General features: G+C 38.5%; 1 protein-coding gene across 10 annotated transcripts in view; it reads right to left on the bottom strand.

The window, feature by feature from the left end:
* Positions 1 to 24958, bottom strand: part of PAG1 (phosphoprotein membrane anchor with glycosphingolipid microdomains 1) — a 188991-nt gene that overhangs the window by 128439 nt on the left and 35594 nt on the right. For all 10 annotated transcript variants that reach the window (XR_012157152.1, XR_012157151.1, XM_073330728.1 and 7 more), the window contains exon 2: positions 20876 to 20934. The gene's annotated coding sequence lies outside the window, so the exon portion shown is untranslated. The remainder of the gene's footprint in view (positions 1 to 20875; positions 20935 to 24958) is intronic.

The raw sequence follows: 24958 nt of genomic DNA, 5'->3' as shown, positions 1-24958 counted from the left end.
CTGTAGCTCACGAAAGCTTATGCTCAAATAAATTGGTTAGTCTCTAAGGTGCCACAAGTACTCCTTTTCTTTTTGCGAATACAGACTAACACGGCTGTTACTCTGAAACCAGTATTTTTCAATGTAGTTTATAGTAAGAAGTTACTGTACGTATCCCAATGATAGCTTGGACAAGGCACTAGCCAGCTTTATGCTTTCATGATAGGCCTCTCGGATTAAGAGAGAACATTAGAGATCACAAAATCATCTTTATAATAGTTAATTCCAGGAATCTCCATCACAAAGATATTGAGAACAATACTAGTAATATACTGCAAGAAACGATGCTTTGGTTGTTTCACAGGTTATGTTTTTTCTTACCATTTTGCCAAGTCTGTTGAATTAAGTTTCACAGCAGTACTGGTTTGAAGTCATATTAGAACCCGTGTGAAGTTCTAATTCCCTACTCTCAGCCTGGCTTCCACTGAAGGACCCGGGGGAAGTAGGACATAGTGGGATTGCAAAGTCTGCAGATACCTGAGGCTGCATCTTCTTCGTGGAGTACTCGACAGGGACCCCTCCTTTTGTTTTTGTATTGAACAAACACAGTTTCATATTAACTCAGCTCATGGGAGCGTGCCCTAAGCCTAGAATCATAATTTCTCATTCAGCTCATCAACAACTAAGCTTAGTGTGAACTATTCCATTAAGTCAAAGACAGAATTAGCTTAATCACATATGCCACATCATATGTCCCTATCAACACGCACTGATAAACAGATGAATGGCATTTGCACAATTCAAGAGTGGGTGGAAAACAAATTATTTTACTTCTAATTCCATTTGTTAGGAAGGAAAATACAATCAAAGACCAATACGTGTTCATGCTACTTAGACAGGTGAATAATATACACATATATAAATTATATGAGATAAGAAAACAAGAGGTTTAAAAGGGGGAAAAACTGAAACACCTACAAAATCCCCAGAGAAAACAAAACAACTATTTATTTGAACTCCCAGGAAAGCCTAAAGCCAAAATATGAGTATTTTCTTTTGTAGGCAAGTTTCCACATATTGAAAATACGCTTGAATGAACTGTTGACTATTCTTATTAAAATCTTTGGTGAGTCTGCAAATTTTTCACTCCCTAAGGCTTGGTCTACACTACCAATTTATGTCTGTAAATTCCACACCCCTGAGCGACAAAGTTATAATGACCTGACCCCCAGTGTAGACAGTGCCATGTCGATGGGAGGGTTTCTCCTGTCAACATAGCTACCAGCTCTCGGGGAGATGGAGTACCAACACTAACAGAAGAAGCTCTCCCATTTGCATAGGAGTGCCTCCACTAAGCACTACAGGGGCACAGCTGCACTGGTGCAGCACTGTAAGTGTAGACAAGTCCTAAGAAAGCATACATGAAAATCAGCATTGGGGGGAGCTTTGGAGGGGACTAATACACAGAGGCTCAAATACTTTGTTATAATTCTAAATGAAACCAAGGCCAAATGGGAATCTGGCTGAAATGCTGTCAGGTGGGTGCATTTTCTGTATATCCCACATCAAAAACAACCTCTGAAGCACAATGGAGGTTCCCACTGAGAGCACTTTCACTCTACTCATCACACTGGATAGAACATACACTGTATTCAGGGAAGGTTATCACATTTAGAACATTTGAGTTCCTGTTGCCAATTGTTTACAGAGCAACATGAAAGCTGTACTGAAGACTAATTGCCTTCTCTTCCTTACAGGAGGAGGTTCATGATTTACATGTGAAATCAATAAAATTTAAATCAATGGTACGACTCATGGTAGGAAAATTAAGCACATGATAAACAAGGTGTTTAAAGGATCAGGGTCTTAATGAGTTATTTTGAGTACTTATTGTTTTAGCCCCAAATACTATAAACACTTAAGCAAGTACATAACTATTCATGTGAAGCAAATGGGATGATTCATATGGAGTAGCATCTCATCCAGTGCATCAAATCCCCCCAATAACAGCGTTGTCGGTGCAACCAGACAATCACTAGACTCTTGAATGAAGTTACCCAGAAAAATGATAGAAGACAAAAATCCCTTATCGCCCAGGGGCGAACTCATTTCACAAAGTGATCTTTCAACACTTGTCCCCAAACAAAACCTGCACAGCACCTTCAAAGGGCGAGCCTGGGAACTTCAATTCATAACTCTGCTAGATGCTAGAAACCCTTGACTTAACAGGGACACTAGTATATGGCTCATTACAAACCCTTTATAACACACAACACTGCCTGCTACACTTAACTGCCCGCTTCAAACAACAAACTAACCCCCAACTGCTCGCCAAGAGCGACCACCTCCAACACGCATTACCTCTTTTGTTTAGCAATTTGTCCTAGACACCCTGCTTCCTTCCCTGCATCTGAGGAGGAACGCTGTGTAGTTTGAAAGCTTGTACCTTCCACCAACAAAAGTTGGTCCAGTAAAATATATTCCCCCATCTCCTTGTCTCTTTTGTGTAAGCAGTGTCACACATGAGCTTATTTGTTTGCAAGAACAGAGCCCCAATCACTCTAACATTTATTGGATTACTTTATAAATAGGCTGCTTAATTAGTCAGTTTTGAAAGGGCTGTTATCTTCAGACATAAATTGCATGACTAATGCATAATCTACCATCATCCACCTACCAGTTTTAATTGAAATAAATACTGCCTGTCCAATGAGGTTTCATTAAAACCAATTCATTATTACGCGCATTGTTGCCCCAAGCACCTTTAACTCAACAAATCCAAATGAAAATATATACATTTCAATTCAAACCAATAAATGTGTACCAGAACCAACATTTTGTATTGATAACATTAATCACAGCCTCATTTGGTTTACTGCAAAATGATAGAATCTGTTAGAGAATCAGAGATGTCAAAGATGGAAAATACCTAATGAGTGTACAGAGTCCATCTCCCTGAAAATGTAGAATTATTCCTCATAACAGCTTTTCTAGGCTGGGAGAGGATAATTTAAAAATGTCAAAAGTGAATGAACTCCCATCACTTTCCTAGGACAATTGCTTCACAACTTCAAAGGTCTAAAGATCATGAAAATTTCCTGATATTCAGTCCATATTTACCCTTTTTTACTTTCAACCTCATTAGTTTCTTAATTTCAGAACTCCTCATTATATCCCTGTTCATAACTCAAAATAATTTATTTCTTTCCTGAGTGTTTAGCACCTGTACCAAATAGTAAGTATTAAGAGTACTTTGCGTTTTGTTTAGGTTTTTTAAATTATTTATAATTTCAATAAGGCATTTATATAACAGGGCAACAGACAAGCCAAATAAAGATCTAATTAAAGAAATCATATACACACCTCCTCTGCATAATATTATCAGAAAGCATGAAGATCACAAAAACATCTTGGCGATAATAAAACAATAAATTCACTTAATGAATATTTATTTACATTTCCAAGACTTTTATTGAAATAACTGGATACATTTGGTTTGGGTTTTCAAATACATGTATTTCACACCTTAAAGAAAGGTGTCCTAACAGAACAGAGCTGTAATAAATCGTTCCCTCTCTAGCAAATGTTAATAGAGCTAAAGCTAATTATGCCTGCTGGTTATGCAATCATCATATTCAACTCCTTCCATAAGCCTTTCAATGACGACACACAACATATTGAATATATAAAGCTACCATTAAAAACTGTTATTTAAAAACAAAAAACTCTGGGCACATGAAATTTCAGCCTACATATCAGGTATGTTTAATAAATTTTGATGAGGCCGATCCTTCTACCCTTTAGTCCTGGCATGAGAAGTCCTCATCCATGGAAATGATTTCAATGGAACTGTTTGATGGAGTAAGGACCATTCACGTGAACAAGGATTTGCAGGATTGGACACATTATATCACACATTCTTTAACAGATGGCTTAATTTTGTGCAGTACTGAGTTCCCTCAAATGTAATTAACTGCAATGGGAGTTGAAAGCTATCAGCATGTCACAGGACTGGGCCCTTAAATTGTAAGCAGAGCAGAGAAGAGACCATGGATGAAATACTGGCTCCTCTGAAGTCACTGGGAATTTTGCCACTGGCTCCAGCGAGGCCAGGATTTGAACCAGAGTTTCCTTTCATGTTAGGACTGCACTGAACACAGTCAGCACTCAAATAACAGCAATACAGCAGCAGCAGCGCTGGAACTGACATTAGCAGATTCTTTGCACTGATAAATTAACTACACTGGCAGAAAAAGATGATGATGTACAGTGTATCGAAAAAAAATCAACTATTATGTTTGGCAGTCTGAGTCATTTTTTTCAATAATATCAAAATATGACAGACACAGAATGAGTCTCCTGTCATGGCTGCTTGTTTATTCTAGGCATTATATCAAAATTCACAAGAAAAGCCATCAGAAAAGTGTAATACCTGTTGATCTGTTTCCAGTATGGCAACCTCTACAGCACCATTACAAAGTATAAGAGGGTCACATAATCTTCACTCCTATACATCTGTAAGATCCCCCTTAAATTTATTCTATGGGATAGTTACAACTTTAAGTAATATAGAAAAAGGGCATTGCTAGAAAAGTGTCATGTGAAAGAACATTCCGACAGAATGCTCATACAAAAGGCATGTATTTTCCTGTTGGAGTTAATCACTTTTTACTATTCTGTAACACAGCCATTTAGGGACAGCATAGAAATGAATATCTACCTTGAAGGGGTCTCTTGTTGCCAGTGACAACAGCAGGCAGTTAAAAAAGATGAAGAGCAATGAGGGTTGCATACAATGGGTTCAGCAAAGAAGATCTTGTACCAAATAATCCACAAATATATCTGCAAACCAGAGGTAATTTTGTGAAGTGCAAGTGAGAGAGGAGTTTGCATACATTTATTTCATATAATTTTAAAACTACATTTTCTCCCCACTTTAATTACCTTAATGACTTCATATAATCAGTTTTACTTCTACTGGGTCTTCACATTTGGTATTTTCATCAACATTTGGTTAATATGCCAGGATAATACGTTTTATTAAAGAAATAAGGAAGATCTGTACTAAGTCACGTCTGTCTCAAAAATCCGTCAACTCCCCACCAGCTGGATTCTATTATTTGAATTAAAATGCTGCCGTGCCAGCTGCCATACAGCACATTTCACCACCCTGATTCCTGGTGGAATTAAATCCATACCGAATAATGTAGTCTACTATGAACCAGAAAGGAGGCCTCTTGTTAATACTAATGCATATCTGGAAAACAGAACCATTACAAAAATTCTGGAAATGGTTACAGCAATGTATGATGTAGAAGAGGACACTGTCTAATAGACACATTTTACAGGCCATAACGTAGCAGCTCCGTTATCAAAATATCCTCCTGATTATACCCAAGGGCTTACTTTTCAATAGTGATTTCTCCTGCTATACAACAAACAATTACCAGATTTTTTACTACATACTACATTTAAAGAATCCTGCTGAAAGAACTTTAAGAATTACTACTAAGCTATTGTAAAAGCCAGCACTGCAAAGCATTTATAAATTACTGCAGGACAATTATTAGACAGGAGAAAAATAATGTATAGTTCTAGTCTGTTACTGTTGCCACAGTTAGAAAAAAAGATTCTGGCAGGCAAAGAGCCCATGTAAATAAATGGGGATTTCTGCTAGATGTGGACTTCAGGAACAGGTGCCAAGAGTATATGCTGTCAATGAGTATTAAGAATATCACTCAGCCTTGATACAAGAATATTAAACCTTAAAATATTCACTGATTACAGCATGCTAAATAGAACTCAGACTAAAAACAAAAGATGGTATGTTGATAGGAACCAATATTTCCCCTTTTTTCAACTGCTATCATAAAGAAGTGCAGATTTGGAATGCCAACATATACCTTCCCTAGCATAGTACTGGCTTTGAAGAATATTTCCTCTTAAATAGTGTATCAATGGCTCCCCTTTTACTACAATAAAGAAATTAAACCACAAATTATGGTCAAATAATGTTAAGGTTGCAATCAAGGTATGACAATTGAACCACATAAACAAAAGGAAATTCAGAGGTAAGATTGAAATAGCAATGCAAATTCATTCTTGGGGTAAACCAACAGAACTGAATAGCATTACACAAGGACAAATTTGCTCTCAGTCTTTAATTGACCCCTTTGTGCAGAAGCATTGTAGGGTTTGGTGATCTGTTATACACAGTACTCTCAATTAAGTATTATGTTTCTAACATCACATGTGAATCCTTGCATGTATAATTCATCTCTTTAATACTGCTGCAGTATATTTTGTGATTTCTTTATAGGGAATTGCTAAGGCAAATCCTTTAATATAAAGAATTAAGGCCCCAATACTGCAAGTTATTCCATAAAGGCACGTTGGTCCTCTCTTTCGGAACAACTTGCCATACTGGGGCCTAAAATCACTGAAACTTATAGCTGCCCTCCTTTAATACAAGTGGCCATGTTCCTTAGATTACTTAGAGCAGTAATATTTGTATTATAAAGTTATGTTCTATAGTTAATCTAAACTCACAACTCATAACTAAATTATGTAATGTTTAGACTATCGGGGAAGATGAAGGTTCAGGGGTTTGGTAACTAGATATGAAGCTTAGATCAACTGGACAAAATCCATGCAAGGTCAGTAATGAGCAACAGTTGTTACAATTTGATGGCTGCTTGAACTGAAGTGATGGACTGATTCCAGTTTATAGTGGACAGGTACTGACATTACATAAAATGCCATCACAATTGGCATCTTCGCTGATAATCTCAACAGAGAGGCTGGACACTGAAGCTAGAATTTTCAAATGAACCCAAAGGACTCAGACACTGAATTGCCACTGAAATTTAATAGGAGAGAGGTGCCTATGTCCCTCTAGACCCTTTAAAAATCATAGCTTGGATGAACGTGATGGGCCAACTACACTGCTACTCTTACAGAGGGTCCCCTCCAGGGCATGATTTGGGCACACTGGAGTGCACTATAAGCAAGCTTGTACTAATGCTACCTGTATACTTGTGTGTGGATTTTAAGAACTTTTATTTCCAGGGCAGTGCATGTTGCATCTGTCACAACCACTATACATTATATTGATTTTACCATACAATATAAATATATTATCTCATATATGTTCAATGGTCGCACCTGAAACATTTTTACCAGCTTGAATCCCTGCCATACACTTCTACTGATATCCCCTATTATATGTACAGGAAACCTTCCTCACACCAGTACAAGCTGTTTAAGTGTGACCACTATATATATGTAAATTTTAAGCATAGATTATAGATGCAAAATACATATACATACATTCAATGAATATGGAGAAGATATTCATGTGATAAATTGCCGAATCGTGTCACAAATGAATTTATGTGCCTTTTCTGGCTCTTTGCTCATTAATTTATCTCCCAAAAAAGACCCAGCACCCCCCAACCACAGATCATCTTCAAACAAAAAACAGAATTCTCCCTTAACTATTATGCATGTTAAAGGCCCAAAATGAACACTATTCAATCCTGGAGCCATAACAACTTTTATATAAATAACAATGTTGTGACTTTAGCATCTGTTACCTCACATCGCTGTAGAGCTAGAAACAAAAAATTTACACCATCCAAAGAGAAATTCCCAGCTCCTCACTGCCATGTTTTCCTTACCTTGGAAGAGCCTGTGACATCAGACCTTAAAACCAGGACTTTTCTATACACAGAAAAGATATATATTTATAGGTTTTATAGTTCCCTGGGAGCTCTGTAGAATTGGATTAATGCATAGATCCACTACTGTTTAAAAAAATGCCATCCCAAATAAGTACTGACAAAACTTTTATACCAGAACACACACCTATGTATTAGGTATATGTCAGATATTTTACAAAAAACTATTGTAGTATTATTTTAGAAATTATTTTAGACCTGTATCAGCTGTAAGGGCCATGGTATAGGTTTTATTATAGGAAGGGCTGGTTGCACAGCTATGATTAAGGTTGCCCAACATTTCTCATTATAAGATCCTCTTTTCTGTTGCTTTTAACTTTACCAAACTGTAACTATGTGGTGTCTTGCCCAAGCTGAATATTTTGGAAAATATGAGTCAAAACAGTTCTATTTCTGATGAGGCTGGATTGAATATGTTATATTGTTCCTGTTAAAAAAAATCTGGCGTCCTTTTTTTTTTTTGGACAATCTGTAATACCTCCAAGCTTTAGAGCAAGGATTTAAAATTTGTTAGACTGGTGGCCAAATTTGGTCAAATTCTTTGAAATATTGCAGTTCACATGCTCAGTAGACACTTGCTAGAGCTTTGCAACTTAATTCCCTGAAGATCGGGGTGATAATGCACCTCACAGGGAAGGTATGAAAATAAATGTATTGGTGTTTGTAAATTATTCAGAGCACAGTAACTCAAAAGCCCGTGAAGAAATTAATCATTCTGTTGTCAGAGCAGTGTTTGAATAGAGTGCTGTTAATATGTCGTGGGGCCACACACTGAACAAGAAAGAGTCAGCAAAATACTGAAGAGCTGCTCATTCAATGAGCAACATCCATCTTATGCACTGAATGAGGCTTGGGTCATTCCGCTGAAAAACAGTATGTGATCATGGATGTAAAGATTGCATCACAATACATACACACAAGGGGGTTGAATCAAAGATTCACAGATATTCTGACATTTTCTAACTTTTAAGTGATTCTCTTTGCAACCTCAATAATGTTCTTTTAATATACTTTTTATTATACCTACAGGCACATATAACCCTTAAAGCTGGTACATTCAGCTTAACAATAACCATGTGATTAACATATTATAGTGGTATTTCCCATTGCGTCCACAGGAAATCACATACATACACACACACATCGGGGGTAGCCGTGTTAGTCTGTATCCGCAAAAACAATAAGGAGTCTGGTGGCACCTTAAAGACTAACCGATTTATTTGGGCATAAGCTTTCGTGGGTAAAAAACCACTTCTTCAGATGCATGGAGTGAAATTTACAGATGCAGGCATTTTATACTGACACATGAAGAGAAGGGAGTTACCTCACAAGTGGAGAACCAGTGTTGACAGGGTCATGTGGTCCTGTCAACTCTGGTTCTCCACTTGTGAGGTAACTCCCTTCTCTTCATATGTCAGTATATATATAATGCCTGTATCTGTAAATTTCACTCCATGCATCTGAAGAAGTGGTTTTTTACCCACGAAAGCTTATGCCCAAATAAATGTTAGCCTTTAAGGTGCCACCGGACTTCTTGTTGTTTTTATATACACCCCCCCCATCAAGTTGTATTAACATATTATTTTTCACTCCCCCAACCTCAATATCTTCTGAAACAGTGCACATGTAATAAAATGCACACTGATACCTTTCACAGTTTAATTTCAAAGCCCAGGACATAACTATCTTGGTAGCTCATTTTCATAAACTAATTACTAATTATATTTTAATGAATTATGAAGACAGTAGTTACAATAAATTAGTCTTGACATATAAGGATCAGTACAAACAGGTCTTCACCAACCATCCCAGAGTCTGATTTTGGCTTTTACACACACACCATGTTCTATCTTTAATTCTGTTGGATACTATTCCATTTGATACATTATATTTTTACCTTTGATCCAAATCTATTATACAAGATAGCATTGAGACAGCAGCTGGTAACTGCAGAGAAAACAACATGACCATCTGAGCTAGGTAACTTAACGTTGGTATTAACATCTGATTTGTACCTCTCCACAGAAGAAATCTCAAAAGCAGCATTGTCTTTTATTCTACATCGATGTTGTGAATGGACTACTTCCTGTATGTTTTATGACCTATTAATGAACTTCCCACAATACCCCTTTTTTAATACTGTATAATGTATATAAGCAAGAAAACAAGTGTCATCCTCTACTTAGAGAAGCAAGAATGCTATATATATCAATTACTGTCAATCAAGAAGTGCTAAAGAACAGAAGAATGTTAAACTCTTCCTCTTCCCATGCATGGCTTGTGTTGTGGTTAATGTCTAATTAACCCACCCACAATTTTCAGAAAAACAGCTGAAGTGTCACTTAAATGAGAAGAAAACAATTTTAAAATTTGTAAAAGACCACAAAATAGTGAAGAGAGAAATCTTTTCATTGCATTGTCATCCGTAGATCCTTATCAATGAAATAATACTTTGCATAAGTAGGTACTTCTTTGGTAAAGTCTGTTATACTTAAAATATGAATTACTTTAAAATATATGCATACCCTTTCAAACAAAATTACCACGAACACTCATTCGTAACTGATTAACATCTATATTGGAGGAAACACAATACACACAATAATCTTTCAATTTGCTGTCACCCAGATTCCAGCATTGCTATGAAATAGCTGTAGATCAGAACATGCTGTCTATCAGCATGCAAGCAAGCATACTAAGCATTCACTTTGCTTAAGAACTCCTTTGGTCAATACTGCCACAATGCAAATGAAAACAGGATTTTCCCATTTTATGTGTGCAACTATGGACAAGTTTTGCCCTATCAAGATGGCAAGTACTGTATAGATAAAGCACAAATATGTTGTTTGGCTAGGCCTATTCAAAATTATAAAGCCTTAATTGGGGGAAGCATTCTATAACGATTACATGCAAAAGCACACACAGCTTCAGGTTAATCCAGAGTATAGATCCCAGCATTGCTAAGAAAGGCAGCAGTGAGCTGGTGGGTGGACCACATGCCAAGTCAGTGTGAGTATATATGCATGATTACACATGCAGACTGAGCAAACAGCTCCATTTTTAAAAGTGGTGCTGGATGTGAGGAACTAGATTTCTTAAGGGACTGGTCATGAGATATGGCATCTTTCACATCTAAACTACCAGTCTGATTCCAGCCCAGATTAGAAGTAACCAAAGGTTGGCATCTGATAACTTTTTGGCAGCCTGAGCGAAAAATGGATTGGTGATATCAGTCCAGCTCCTTTACTGTCAGCTGTCTGAATCGTTAAGGGTATGTCTGCACTGTGATAAAAGACCCACAGCAGAGCAACGGCTGGCCCGGATCAGCTCACTCAGGGCTCACAGGAGTTACAGTAGTGTGGACGTTAGAGCTTGGACTGAAGCCTGGACTCTGGAACCCTCCTCCCTTGCAGGGTCCCAGAGCCCAGGCAATTTTATTGCCCCACAGCCAGAGTCAACTGACCCGGGCCAGCTGAAAGTCTTTCACTGTAGTGTAGACGTACTCTAAACCCACCATCGAAAGGGACAATATCTGTCACCCCCACCTGCAGGCTCCGAAAAGAGGCTAATGATTGAAACAGAACAAAGCCTGAACGACCTGGACCTTACACAGGGATCATTGCAGGTCACGGATGATGCATGTTGCTGCAACAGCTCTTGGTCAGCTGTGCTGTATATGTTGTGTAGATAAAGTCTCCGTCACAGACTAGGAAAAATCCTAGTGTCCAGAATGCTGCAAAATGTATAAGTGCTGTACCAGCAAGTAAAAATGTCACATTTTCTGCCCGCTTGAAAAAAAAAACAACAGAGAAAGCGGAGGATGGTGAAATGAAATCAGGCATAACAGCTGGTAGTTGAGCTAAAAAACCTGAGCAGCCTCTGGGGCAGGTGAGGAGAAAGTGCTGAAGACAGCAATGAAGTGGAGCAGTTGGTGGGGACTGGCACACAGGCGGGCCTCACAGATGTAGCCACACAGTTTCTTGGGAGCAGGGAATATGCATTACTGAGCATCAGCCCAAATATATTGCCAGTTAGTGTGCTCTGAGTAGACCTGTGGTGCCTGGAAAAGGATTAGACAAGGAGTGAAATCCCGGCTTCACTGAAGTCAATGGGAGCTTTGCTACTGACATCAATGGGTCCAAGACTTCATTTTAGGTCTAGGTTTTTGAGCTATAGCCAGGTAGCTCAAAGCCAGTTGCTTGCCAGAAAGGCAAGTGATAGTTTAATTTTCTGTCTAAACCAGACTAACAAATTTGCAGTGCATAATATACAATATGACTAGTTGATCCTGCTGCAAAATGCAAGTTAATTTTAGGAAGTACATAGCCTCTCTCTGATGCTAAGCAGGGAGATATCCAAGAATGTACATGGCTGAAAGGCATTTCCCAGACCATGACAAAACTTGATGGTGAGATCTACATCAACTCCCTGGGTGATAAAGGAGAGGATGGCCTAAAGTACTACTATCTGTATCCTGCCTACAGAGCTATCAAGTGCCTGGCTGGCAGCCTTAAACAGCCTTCAAACATCCTCATCATGAAACCAGATGGCTCTCTCTGCTTATTTGTGGATGAGGTGCTGGACAGATGGAACACATATTATGGATGCCTGCTGAACCACACACTTGCTGATGACTGTCTAGAGCTATGTGACCTGGCAAACCGCACAGCTGCAGACCCAGGAGCTCACAGAAGCAGACCGCACAGCTGCAGACCCAGGGGAGATCCTCAGTCACTCAAGGCAGTACAAAAGGCCATCCAAAAGTTATGGAATGAACATGCTGCTGAGCGCCCCCCCGTTGGTCTTCCACCCAACCTGTTCAAAGGTGCCTTGGAACCAGTGAGAATTGGCCCGCATCAACTGTTCTTAATATTAAGTTACAGCCTTTTACAAATTGCTAACTTAGCTACTGCTCTCATCAGTGAAGATTTCTGTGAATGTGAGTGATGTGTTCTTGTTTCTTGGTCTATATGAAGAGACAGGACTACACAATCGATGTCCAGAAGTAGGAAGAGTTGAGATTTGAAAGTGAGGAGGACAATATGGAGGGAATTACTCAAATCAAGACATGAGGAGATAATGAGATGAATAGGAGTTGAAGCAGACAAGTACCTGAGATAGCACTGAATGCAGATAATGTTACAGGAGGTAAGAGAAGACAGAATCAAGCTAATAAAATATTTAGAAGGTAAGAGACCAGGCAAACAGCTAGGTTCCTGACAGCAGTAATGGCAGTGATGAACAGAGTTTAGAGGGGAGATGCATGTAGTTCAGTTTAGGTTGAAGAAACACATTTTATTAATTGGTGGGATATCAAATATACAATAGATACTTTAAAACTAATGTTATTCCACCTCAGAAAAAATACAGTTCAATTACAGTTATGCTTAATGTTCAGCAAGCAACTGTCTTTAATACTACACTACACATCCCGTTATTACATTAAATACTCTGTGTCTGCTGCTTACAGAAACTAGTAATTCTTATAAGGTTTTAACTAAAGAGCAGCTGCAGACATAAACCATACTGCATGGACTTTTAAAGTAATTTGTTGTGGTTGGGGGAGAAATACATACTTCCGATGATGTTTCATCTTGCTTCAAGCTGTGACGGCAAAAATGTGTCCAGTGCAAATACATAGCAAAGCTTAGCACAAGAATTTTGTCAATTTTTGTTACACATTCTCTGGATTAAATAAAGTGAGCTCAGAGTCTCAAATTCACTGAAGAAAAGGTGTAAGATCTAGCCACCTGGAAACACTGTGGTGCCCCGATATGCATGTTTAGAATGTGAGAGCCACAAAGATGAGTGTTCATATCTTTGATTTCCTAACAAAGCCAAAAAGCCTGTGTTTATACGTGTGAAATTTCTGTTTGAACAAACACACCACTCACTGTAAAAAACAATATAAATTGTGGGTGCCTCAGGCACTCTTACACAGTAGGTATGGACACTGATTAGGCTGTCCCAACTGAGTGATTTAAAATTGCCTGTATCGTTATGTTTAGTGATTGAAGAAATCAAAACCTTCCCTGAGGTCAAACTCCTCCAAGATATCCTGCACATGGAAATATCATAGCTTCACAAGTTTAATCTGTGCCTACTCTTTGGTTGTAAATAAAACACTGAGTACTAAAATTTTAACTAAGAGAAAGAAGTCTATTCGTCTTAGTCCCTACAACGTTTAAACCAATTTAGTTATATTACATGACCAAAAAAACCTACATTTAAAGAATATGAAGGTTACACAGCTAAAGAGATAGGAAATGCCAGAGTTAAGATTGTCTGTGCAATCTTAATTTGACTCCGCTATGCATATGCATTATGATAGTCTTTTGTATGATCACATGCTATTTTTTCCAGCATCCTTCCCGTATTTGAAATAAATCATAGGGAAGTTCCATACTGTGGACTGATTCATCAAAATATTTTAACACTTGTGTAAGTCTTAGCATGTGATGTCAATTGTTAATGTTATGACCCACATGCTTAAAGTTACATGACTGCTTACATTGCTGAGGGAGGGTCTGCATGTAGGTTAGGTGAACATTTCCCATTACAATTTTTTTCCAATGGAAATCTGAGTTTTTAACTAAATGAAAAGTTTTGTGGGAAGTATCTGCTTTCCAGGAAAACGGGGGAGAGGGAAAGAGTTTTTCATCAGCAAACTGAATACTTCTTGGTTATCTGCAGATTTTTTATGACAAGTCAAAACAAATTTGATTTCATCTAAATTTTCTGCAGAAAATGCCCCCATTTTCTGACCAGTTCTACCTAAATGTTTAGGTTATCAAAAACATTTCAACTCATATTCTAAATGCCTAGTATTTATTATTTTAGTATTCCAATATATGTTCAAATATGAATATGAAATATTAGAATCAAGTGATTATAAATCATGCCTACCTTTAAGAAAAGAAATCCTGGTCTCATTGAAGTCAGTGACAAAATTCCCATTGACTTCAATGGAGCTAGGATTGCATCGTAGGTGTTTAGGCTGACTGAGCAGCCTTGGAGTTTTTCAATTTTTATCTGTAAAATCATTTCCCCTTCAATTAATTTATACATACAAGACAACAAATCCTGCATCTTGGCAGAGGGTTAGACTAGCTGACCCTTGTGGTCCCTTCTAACCCTTTGTTTCTATGCTACATACATATATATGGGTTTGGACAATGGCAGAGCTGCCTTAGAAATAGGAGATGTTCTAGCTTAGATTTCTATCAACCCACTCTGCCACTATCACCACCATCCACACTGGCTTGAAAACGAACATTGAAAATTGGAATAAAGATGAACTGTAGGCTTTCAGTTTTAATAAAAACTATAATTTAAGTTTCCCTTTCCACACTGAATGATTGCACAAGCATGTGCTCAGAATTAAGAGACTGCTCTTTGACATCAGCGTATCGATTTCTGGGGGTTCACACAAAGCTTTTCACATTGTTTCTGGACTACAGATTTACACCCCTGTAACTGCCTGACAGACATCATATCTGCTTTATGAATAAATAATACTATGCCCAAGGGAAACATTGAACTAAGAAAAAAATCAATATATGTCTAGCACATGTTAGGCAGTCATTCAGCTGAAGTCTGTCTCAAATACATGGGGCAATTTTAACAACAAAACAAAAGCATTCTAAAATGTAAGGAGGGCTGTTAAGAAGACTACCATTTTTCCACTGTTCATCCTATTACAAGAGAAACAATATTCTCCTTTAAAAATGTGAATAGATACACTGATTGCAATGCATTCAGTGATTACCATCTACAGATTTCTAATGTTATATTCACATTTCAAAGAAGGTGGTAGCAAACCGTCTCTCACTTTGCTACTCTTGGATTTGTTTCAATGCACATCTGTGTAATAAAGATGACTATTATTACAATTGACTTAGTTTTTATTTTAAAGCTATCAGCTTATTCTAAAATTGCCTTTTCTTCCTGAGACAGGCCTGGGATCAAAGGTGAAACAAGAGCAGGGTAAATTAATTATTCATGCAGTCTTGTAATCACCTTAGGCATTCTAGCAATCTAAGCCTATTTTCACAGTCACCACAATTATTGTGGTTCTGACATGCACTTTAGTAGCTCTGTGATTGAAAATCCACCCCAGAAACACTTGGATCCCTCTACTTTATGATATATTAAAATAAAATTATTATATATGTGACCTCAGATTTTGTTGCAATTTGTTTCTTTAATATTTTCTATATCATTTATATATATATATATATATAGCATGCAACTGGGAATTAAAGGGTGGATCTTTAGTTAACTGCTCCAACGAAGAAAAGATTTCTCTTTGAATCACAAAAGGTTATTCGCTCTGCCTTCTCAAAAATGGACCTGGCTGGCCACAGTGATCTAACCCTAGAAATCAGCTTGCCATGGAAAAACTCGGAATTTGCGTTTTTACAGAGAATCTTTAGGTTTTTACATTTTGTGGGGAAAAAAACCCAACATATACAGAAGAACTCTGTTTATCCGACTCTCTGGAATAACCGAACCACCAGCACACCCACAGGAATATGGGAAACTAACACTATAGTCTTAGGCATTGTCTTGATTATCTGATCTGGCTCCAGTCCCAATTAGATAGACAGTGGAACCCTGTTTATCCAATCAATAAAACATTGTGTTCAACTGATACCTATGTATACTGTGGCTAGGGAAACTAAAGTTCAGTGTTTCATTTTAACCACAGAAACACACAGATTTTGGTGTTTTTGTATTCAGAGAATTTGGGGGGGGGTTATCACAGAAAACTAAGATCCCTGGTCTTCACAAACTCCAGGCTTAACTACAGCATCTCATTCATTACACCTGGGTATAAGCACTTTGACATGAGAAAAGCATCTACTAATCCAGAATGCAGTAGCCAGCCTCCGCAGCAACACATCACCCCACTTCTCTGTTCACAGTGCTGGCTCCCCAAATAATAGCATCTCTATTTCAAAGTCTCAGAGTTAAACCTCTTCATGGAAGTGCCAACAATAGGATGGAAATTGCCTCTCCTAAATGACACCTTTTTTCCCTGGCAATTGCACTTCTCAGGAACAATAAAAATACCAACCTCAGGTGTGAACTTCATGAGAGCAGGAGGTAGGGCCTTCTCAGCAACGGGGCCCACGCTATGGACCTCATTACCAGAGGAAAGAAGAGTGACCATGAATTTCTCAGCAATGGAGCAAAAAGTAAAACCCACATCTTCAGCTTAGTGTTCCCACTGCTGCAACTCAAAACAGCGCAGAAGTGAAAAGGAGAAGGGGAAAGAGGTGGAGGTAAGAAGGAAGACTATCATTAGATCTAGGAGCTGTCTTCAAAATCACTGATCATGAGTGGATCTTGGAGCCAGAGCTGCACAACTCAAGCAGTTTTCATTTCTCCTCTTAGGCAGATCCCTTACTCCTCTTCCCTCTCATGAGGGGTTCAGTAGAGCTCCATCTTGTCCTCCCTCCTGTTCAGTATGTGCACGGAAGTGTCAGTGAGGAATCATGGGCTGCACTGCCTTCAGTATACTGATGATGACCATAGGTGCTGGAACTTGGGGTGCAGGGGGTGCTGCTGCAGCACCCCCGGTTTGAAGTGGCTTCCGTCATATACATAGCTTACAGTTTGATTCAATGGCTCTCAGCATCCCCACTATAAAAATTGTTCCAGCCCCCCAATGATGACATAAGCTTTATGTTTTTATGAACTCTTCTGATTATACAAGTTGCAGCTGAACAACTTTCTCAGTGTCTAGTTAAGACTGGGGCATACCTGGCTGAGAGTTCAATCCAAATAAAGCGGAGGGGATACTGGTGGGTTAGAGGAAGCAACCAGAGGATATGGCAAGGCTATATCTATGGAAGGATGTTAGGGTGTAGGCCCCTGTAGGGAGAGCCAGGAGTGTTTTGTGACTCATGCTGGAAGCCAGACAATGGGTGGGGGGAGGCTGATTAGCTCCAATCCAAAGTATAAAAGTGATTTTTTGAGGAAAGTGAAGTACCTAAGGTCAGGGACTGGTGGTCTTGCAGGGAGAAACCATGAGAACAAGCCAAGCTCAGGAGAAAGCTTATGCTGAGGTTTGCGTTTCATTATTTATGTTAAAGATAGAACCAAACCCCACAAAGGGGTAAGGACTTGAATATACATGCAAATTATTCCAGATTAAGGTAGGGTATGAATTTGAAGCAGAAGAGCTATCCCTGAATAACTTCATGTCTAGAAAAAAGAACAGGAGTACTTGTGGCACCTTAGAGACTAATAAATTTATTTGAGCATAAGCTTTCCTGGGTGCATCCGATGAAGTGGGCTGTAGCCGATGAAAGCTTATGCTCAAATAAATTTGTTAGTCGCTAAGGTGCCACAAGTACTCCTGTTCTTTTTGCGGATACAGACTAACATGGCTGCTATTCTGAAACCTGTCTTCGTGTCTAGAGAAATTCTAAATTTTGAACACTAAACTGTCATGTGTGTGCAGACGCTCATGCTGTTTTGAGAGAGCAGTGGGGGCTCTGCCTCTTCCCACTGCCTGTCTGATTGACAGTGTTTGTCCACCAGTTGTTCAAGTTGGAGCCTGATTAGAATCCCAAGTATTGAAGAATAGTCAGGTTTCAGCAGCAGCCAGGCTGGCTCTCTTATATTTACATCTGGCTAGCAGATTAAGATCTTCTTTGTCAGAAGTGAACTTCGCATGCTGAACTTCATTAATACTTGCAGAATGTGGCAAACCACTTGTTAACCAAAAAGAAAAGGAGTACTTGTGGCACCTTAGAGACTAACCAATTTATTTGAGCATAAGCTTTCATGAGCTACAGCTCACTTCATCGGATGCATACCGTGGAAACTGCAGCAGACTTTATATATACACAGAGAATATGAAACAATACCTCCTCCCACCCCACTGTCCTGCTGGTAATAGATATTACATTAGCACATGTAGTGAAGCATGTCCCAGCAACAGAATTTTATCCTAATACAGCTCAGTAATACAGCAAGAATTAAAAAGCATGAGCTCACTGAATATGAAATAAAAAATGCTGTTTTAATACACTGTATATTGCTAGAGAGGAGGGGAAATAGATGGCTATCTCCTGAACTGTGAAATCTCATTTGGACAAGCTTGGGGGGAAAAATCAAGCTTCTTGATTCCATGCAAAAACTCCAAGTTCCTGCTGCTAAATACATTTATCTAGGAAAAAGTCAAAATATTCTCCTGAACAAAGAGACATCTACTATCAAACATTGTAGTGCCCTGACTCTCCTGCCTGAACTAACAAAAGGAAGATTGTTTTCCATCATACCAGCTTAAGTTGTTTAGTGACTATGGGTTCACAAAGGGCAGCTCAGTGTGCACTTGAAATACTATGCCAAGATCCTAAAAAGCCACAGTTTGTCTTGAAGGGAGGGGAACTGAATCTCATCAAGGAAAACCTGAATTAAAGGGTGAAACCCCATTATGTAAGAGTTCTCTTATGTATAGTATGTGAAAATTGCTACCAGATGTCTCCCTTCCTTTCCCTTCTGTTTTGGAGATCCTGTTAAGACAGCCTAATTAGACAAATAGAATGATAAGGGGCAACTTTTAGGCCTTGTTATTTGGTTTTATACTTATTTAAAAATATATACGCATACTGCAAATTGGCAAAATATATTTCTGTGACATTCTCCATTAATAATTGTGTCTGAACATTATGAGATTGATGCTGATAGAAACTGGAAATTCCTTTTCTAAACCCCAAGCTAGACAGGCAGCTGCAGGGAAAAATTTCCGCATTCTGCCTTCCCCGTGACCTCAACCCCAACATAACAGGATCCCACTATCTAGAAGTGAGGTATAGTTAAGTCTACATAACAGCTAAATACCAGCAGCTCTTCTATAGAGAGGCCACAAACTCTTAGCTGTATTAAATGATGTATGAAAGTTCGGTGATGTAATCTCTTTTCTGTTGTGAACTGCACTGAGACCTGCAAATATGTCCCACTTAGATTGTGACCCCAGAACTGAAAGACAGTGTTTTATCCAGTAAGTTACACGGCCTCATCCCACTTTATTCTGTTGCCATTTTGCACAATCAATGTATATCACACTATTAAATCTCCCTCAACTATATATTTCAGTCTCTATGAATCACACTAAATAAAGGAAAAATTCACTAGTTCTTTTTTTTGGAAAAAAGAAAGGAAAGGAAATCTGGAAAGGAAAGATCTGGCCAAAGTAATGTGACTCAATGGACAGAGAGTAGAAACCATCATATTAATAAGCTAATTGCCCAAAGGGGTAACTAAAGGAAGGCACATTTTCTTTTTAGCCTAGTACAGAAAACTTGGCCAAATGAGGATATTAGCTCTTCTTTAGCTACTATAGGAAGTATGTGCCTGCATGAGTCTAGAGACAATGTATTGGGCTTTCTGGTGAAGACAGACCTGCCCTAGTTAGTAATTTTCTGTGATGTGGTTTCTGCTCTGTTCTACTATTTGTGGTAAGCTAAAAGCTCACTTTCAGTTCCTGATTTTTTTTTTCTTTTATAGATCTAATTTTTCACCTTAAAGATTGACAGCTTTCTTAAAACAGGGACAGTAAATTCAATGAATTTTTGGCCATGCACACATGATCTTTTCCTCTCAAATGAGATTAGTGTCATAGGAGTTTGAGCCACGACAGAATCAAATACTGCCATCATGACTGAAAAACAGAACTCCGAAGGCACAGGGATATGAAACAGATCTATATAAAAGACAACTTTAAATTGTCTGGTGAAGTGTAAAATTATAAGCTGATCTTACCACCATGTTTAGATGGTATCTCCTCCTTATCAGGTCTTTTATCTACCAAAATATTATTTGTATTGCTGTAGTACCTACATATCCCAGATCAGGACTGAGGTCCCAGTGTGCTAAGCAATGCACACACACATCAGACCACATTTGCAAAACATTTCACAAATCTTTTTTTAATGCAGATGAAAATTTGAGTTTTTACATAGCACATCCAGGATTATTAAGCCATAAGTAACAACTTCAATGAAAGCTGCATGTAATGTTGTTATCCAGTTTAATGGCTCAGAACTGGTACCTCCATAAATTACAGGTGTCCGTACATAATATTGAACCAACCCAACCTGACCTCCAGAGCAAACAAAAAAAGAAGTTATATAAATAATTACCTGCAGTCTCTGTAAGGTCGGATGTTCAAGTGATCTATAGCATTGATGGATATCTCCTCCTGGCCAAAAAAATAGAGAAGGAAAAGCTCATGATTCCGAACATGTGAATCCAGTTAATAATGGAACAGTACAGGAGGGAACAAAACAGATGGTTATTTTCTCATGTATTTTCCAATTTAAAGGGAGACTCTTAGAGTACAAATATTTTTAGACAACATATTTCCTAACCTATTATTAGCAGCACCTTGCAGTATTAAAGAATTTAAAAGCATATTCATTAATATTACTATTTATATTTTTCACTTATTTTTTGCATTTTACAGCTTGGAGAAAGAAATGAGACTAGCTTTTTTATTCTCCCTCTCATGCACGTTAAAAAAGTAATATAGATCCTGCAGGTACAGTTAGAATAGTTTATTGCCATGCAACCACACTGTCTTCAAACTATGCTTGAATGACACTTGTGTAAATCCACTACCCTCATGGTGTTTGCACAGGATAACTGATAGACTAAGTAAGCAATTATGCTAATTATGCACCTAAAGGAATAGAATCCAAGGCCTTGTCTACATGAGAAAATTTAACTAATCGGTTTGAAAACTGATTTAGCTACATCAGTGCAGCCCCTTGTGTCAGCGTTTATTTAGGTTTAGAAGTGCCTAGTAAGGATTAGTTTAAATTGTAAGGAATTGACTTCTTACGTCAATATAAAGCAACCTTAAACCAAAATAAGAGTATCCACACCAGGCACTTGCACTGCTTTAAATAAATCAGTTTCTAAACTAGTTTAGTTAAACTGCCATAGAGAAGGCCTTATCCTTGCTGGGTGTTCAGAGCTATTAACAGTATTTAAAAAGCAATTTTTAATATTAAAATAAGTAGAAATGACTCTGAATACACAAAAGACTAGATTTCCACAACAGGTGCCATTTTTACATAGGCAATTTTCAGAGAAACACAAGTTTAAAGCAGCCTAAGCTTTCAGGGACAATGACAGAATCATTTTTTCAGGCATTAAAAGTATATGCTCATACAGTATTTTTCTCCTGACATAAGCATAAATTATGGCTAATGTTAATGTGCATTACAAGCCAAATTTTTCACACACAAAGGTGAGAATATTCTCAGAATGTATTATTCAGCTCTATTTGCTAGTCCAGGCATCTCCATTATTGAAGAATTCTTCTAAAAATACCCTAGTACAAACATACTACACAGCTGTTGCTTAGCTACATTCTCAATCACTACAAAGCTGGTCTTCCAGATTCACTGTCAAGGTCAAAGCAATTGTTTTTCACTTCAACTTTAAAGTTATCCGGTTTATGAAAAGAAGTTACCCCTGTCCTACTTTGTAGCACACAGTATATAACATTCAGCAATGGGGAAACTGGTCAGCAGCCTTATATTTACCTGAAACGTCCCTCCAAATGGACTAATTCTTTAGAGAAGATAAAATACAAAAGACAGCTAATATGGTTTTAAATGTTACATCTTTACTGATTTAATAAGCTCTGTATGTTTGTTTATTTTAACTACACCCATTAACATGATATCTAAGTGCCTCACAAAGTTGTATTAATTTTAATGACTGGTTTACTGTAACAGGGTGGCCTTTTAAGAACCAGAAGGTCTGGGCTAACCAGCCAGCCCTGTTTGATTATCAGACCCAACTGATTCCTATAAAAAAAGGCTGAGCGAGCTTGGTCAAAGGGGATTTGCAAGAGGGAGGATAGCACTTATGTCTGATCCTGGAGCAGAGTAAGTTGTAGATGAAAGGCCTCTGAGCCCTTGCAGCCTGTGTTGGCCAGAGGAATAGCTTTGCTGTGTTACTTTGTGAGGTTTTTTTGTTTGAATTAAGAAACTGTGCCCTGAGGGAAGGGCTTGCAAGATCCTTGTGTGTGGAATTAGTGCTTCCTGGAGAAACTGGTCAGCAGCCTTATATTTACAAACAGTCCTGAAATTTCTCTTCTTTCTCTTTCCAAGAGAAAGACAAACACTGAGGAACTGCATTAGTCTTGTATTTATTCTTCTCTGGTGGAGACCCAAGAGCAGACAAAGTGGTTGTTTTTAAAAAGTATCTCTAATTAGTGCAATGGAAAAGGTAAAGCGAAGAGGTAAGTTTTGGACGATACCCTAAATGTGCTCTGGTTCTGCAGGAAGGTGCTCCATTGATAGGGGGTGTCTCTACCCCTGTCTGCTGAATATTTTATTGCCCCTGAAGAATGCATGTGTAATTAACTTGTAAATAATGAAATGAGCATTAGTGATATACCAAAGACAAAGTATGCAATTATAAAGCATCAGTGCCTGTGCTGTTTCTGCAGTACAGCTACAACAATTAATCAAGTAGAAATTCTGTCAATTACAAAATCAAATTGAATGTTATGACAAAGTCACAGGCGCCTGAGGTTTTTAACAAAAATAAATCTAGGCAGGTCAGAAAGAGAGCCAAAATACTGAAACGCAAGGCAGAAATTCAACAGAATATACCAACCACATAAATGGTTACACATATTAGCGATATGTTTCCTGTCACTGGAAAAGAAAGGGAGATTACTAACCCACAGTTATTTATGAAACAAAACAAAACATTGAGTAATATTGCATAAAACTAAGAAAATAGTAAACAAGTGCTGGAGATCTTCATTTTTATTTCTGATGCATAATATAGCTCCATTGACCTTTGGTTTCGTAGTAACAGGTTCTTGAGGTATGATATTTATAACCACAAATACTGCCCTGTGAACTGTCACGTATTGTTCCCGTTTCACAATGAATCTGGGATACGTCTCAATATAGTGAAGGAACACGAGAGGGATTACCTACAAATCTTGTATCATTACAATCTGAGGTTTGTTTATTTTTTAATCCAACACTAGGGGATTCTGTGGCGTCCCAGTGACATGGCATGGAAGGTGCCCTCAGGAGAGCCATTGCAGGTGAATCACAGATGTGTGGGATGTTGAGTTCCTGCATTTTGAGAAATTCAAAGCTGCGCTCATGCAGGAGGAATACTGGATTTCCAAACAATGTGGCACTCCCTGCCTGTATGCATGCAGGTTAGAATCCAGCCCAAGGGGCTCACTTGGCATGTGAATACATTAGGTAGGGTTTTACAGGCTCTCTCAAATGCATATGATGTGGTCATTTAAGAAATCCAGTGGGAAAATGTAAGTACATTGACTGACTGCTAAGACTATACAAGTTCTGGATCATAAATGAAAAAGCATTATGGGCCAAATTGTGACCTTTAGTACCAGCCACCCAAGCAACAAGGGGCATAAGGCTCCTCCTTGCTCCCCTGCATGGGCTGTCCATGTTGCAGGTCACGGAGGGGGGCAGAGCAGCCTTTTCAGGCCACTACTCATCTAATCATTTGGGTGGGAGGTGGGTGGACCCTCCTTCTCTCCAACAGTGGGCTAACCAGCACAGATGAACTAGTACAGAGCTACATAACACCGAAAGACCCCGATTGGCATAGGCTGGGATCAAATCTTAGACCAGTGGAGCTTAATGCACAAGCCTCTACTACATGAACTAAAAGACACTTGTCTCTCAGCCAAGTCTATAGCAGGCTCATCAAGCTCTAGCTGGTCTAGCTGCCGCGGAAGGGGGACAGAGTACCACACCAAGCAGACATGGGTTACACTAGCACCAAGTAAAGGATTGGTACTGATTACTTCCCCTCCCCTCCCTCCTGGAGCAAGGGGAAAGCAGTCAAGATTATGCAGGGCTTGTGGTAATACCATAATCCAGTCCTGTGCTATTAGCACTTCAGCAAGCTATCACTTAGCCAATTTCTAGATTTTGCAATATTATGGGTCAGAAAAAAAATTATGGGTGACCCTGTGTGGGTCCATGACTAAGAGGAGTCAGAGGTAAACAGCCAGCTATAAAGCAAAGAGAAGAAGTACTGCTCCAGTCTAGCCCAATGATGATGAATCCCCAAGAGTCTTGGACAGAGGCAATACCATGATTCTATACTCCTCTGATGTGCACAAGCTGAGCGGATGTAGGGGGCAGCACATCCTTCAGCCTAGAAAATGTATAGCAAGTTTTCACTATTTCCAGAACACCAGAGAA

This window comes from Lepidochelys kempii, chromosome 2 (assembly GCF_965140285.1).
Source record: "Lepidochelys kempii isolate rLepKem1 chromosome 2, rLepKem1.hap1, whole genome shotgun sequence".
NCBI lineage: Eukaryota > Metazoa > Chordata > Testudines > Cheloniidae > Lepidochelys > Lepidochelys kempii.
This window is presented reverse-complemented; position numbering and strand designations above follow the sequence as displayed.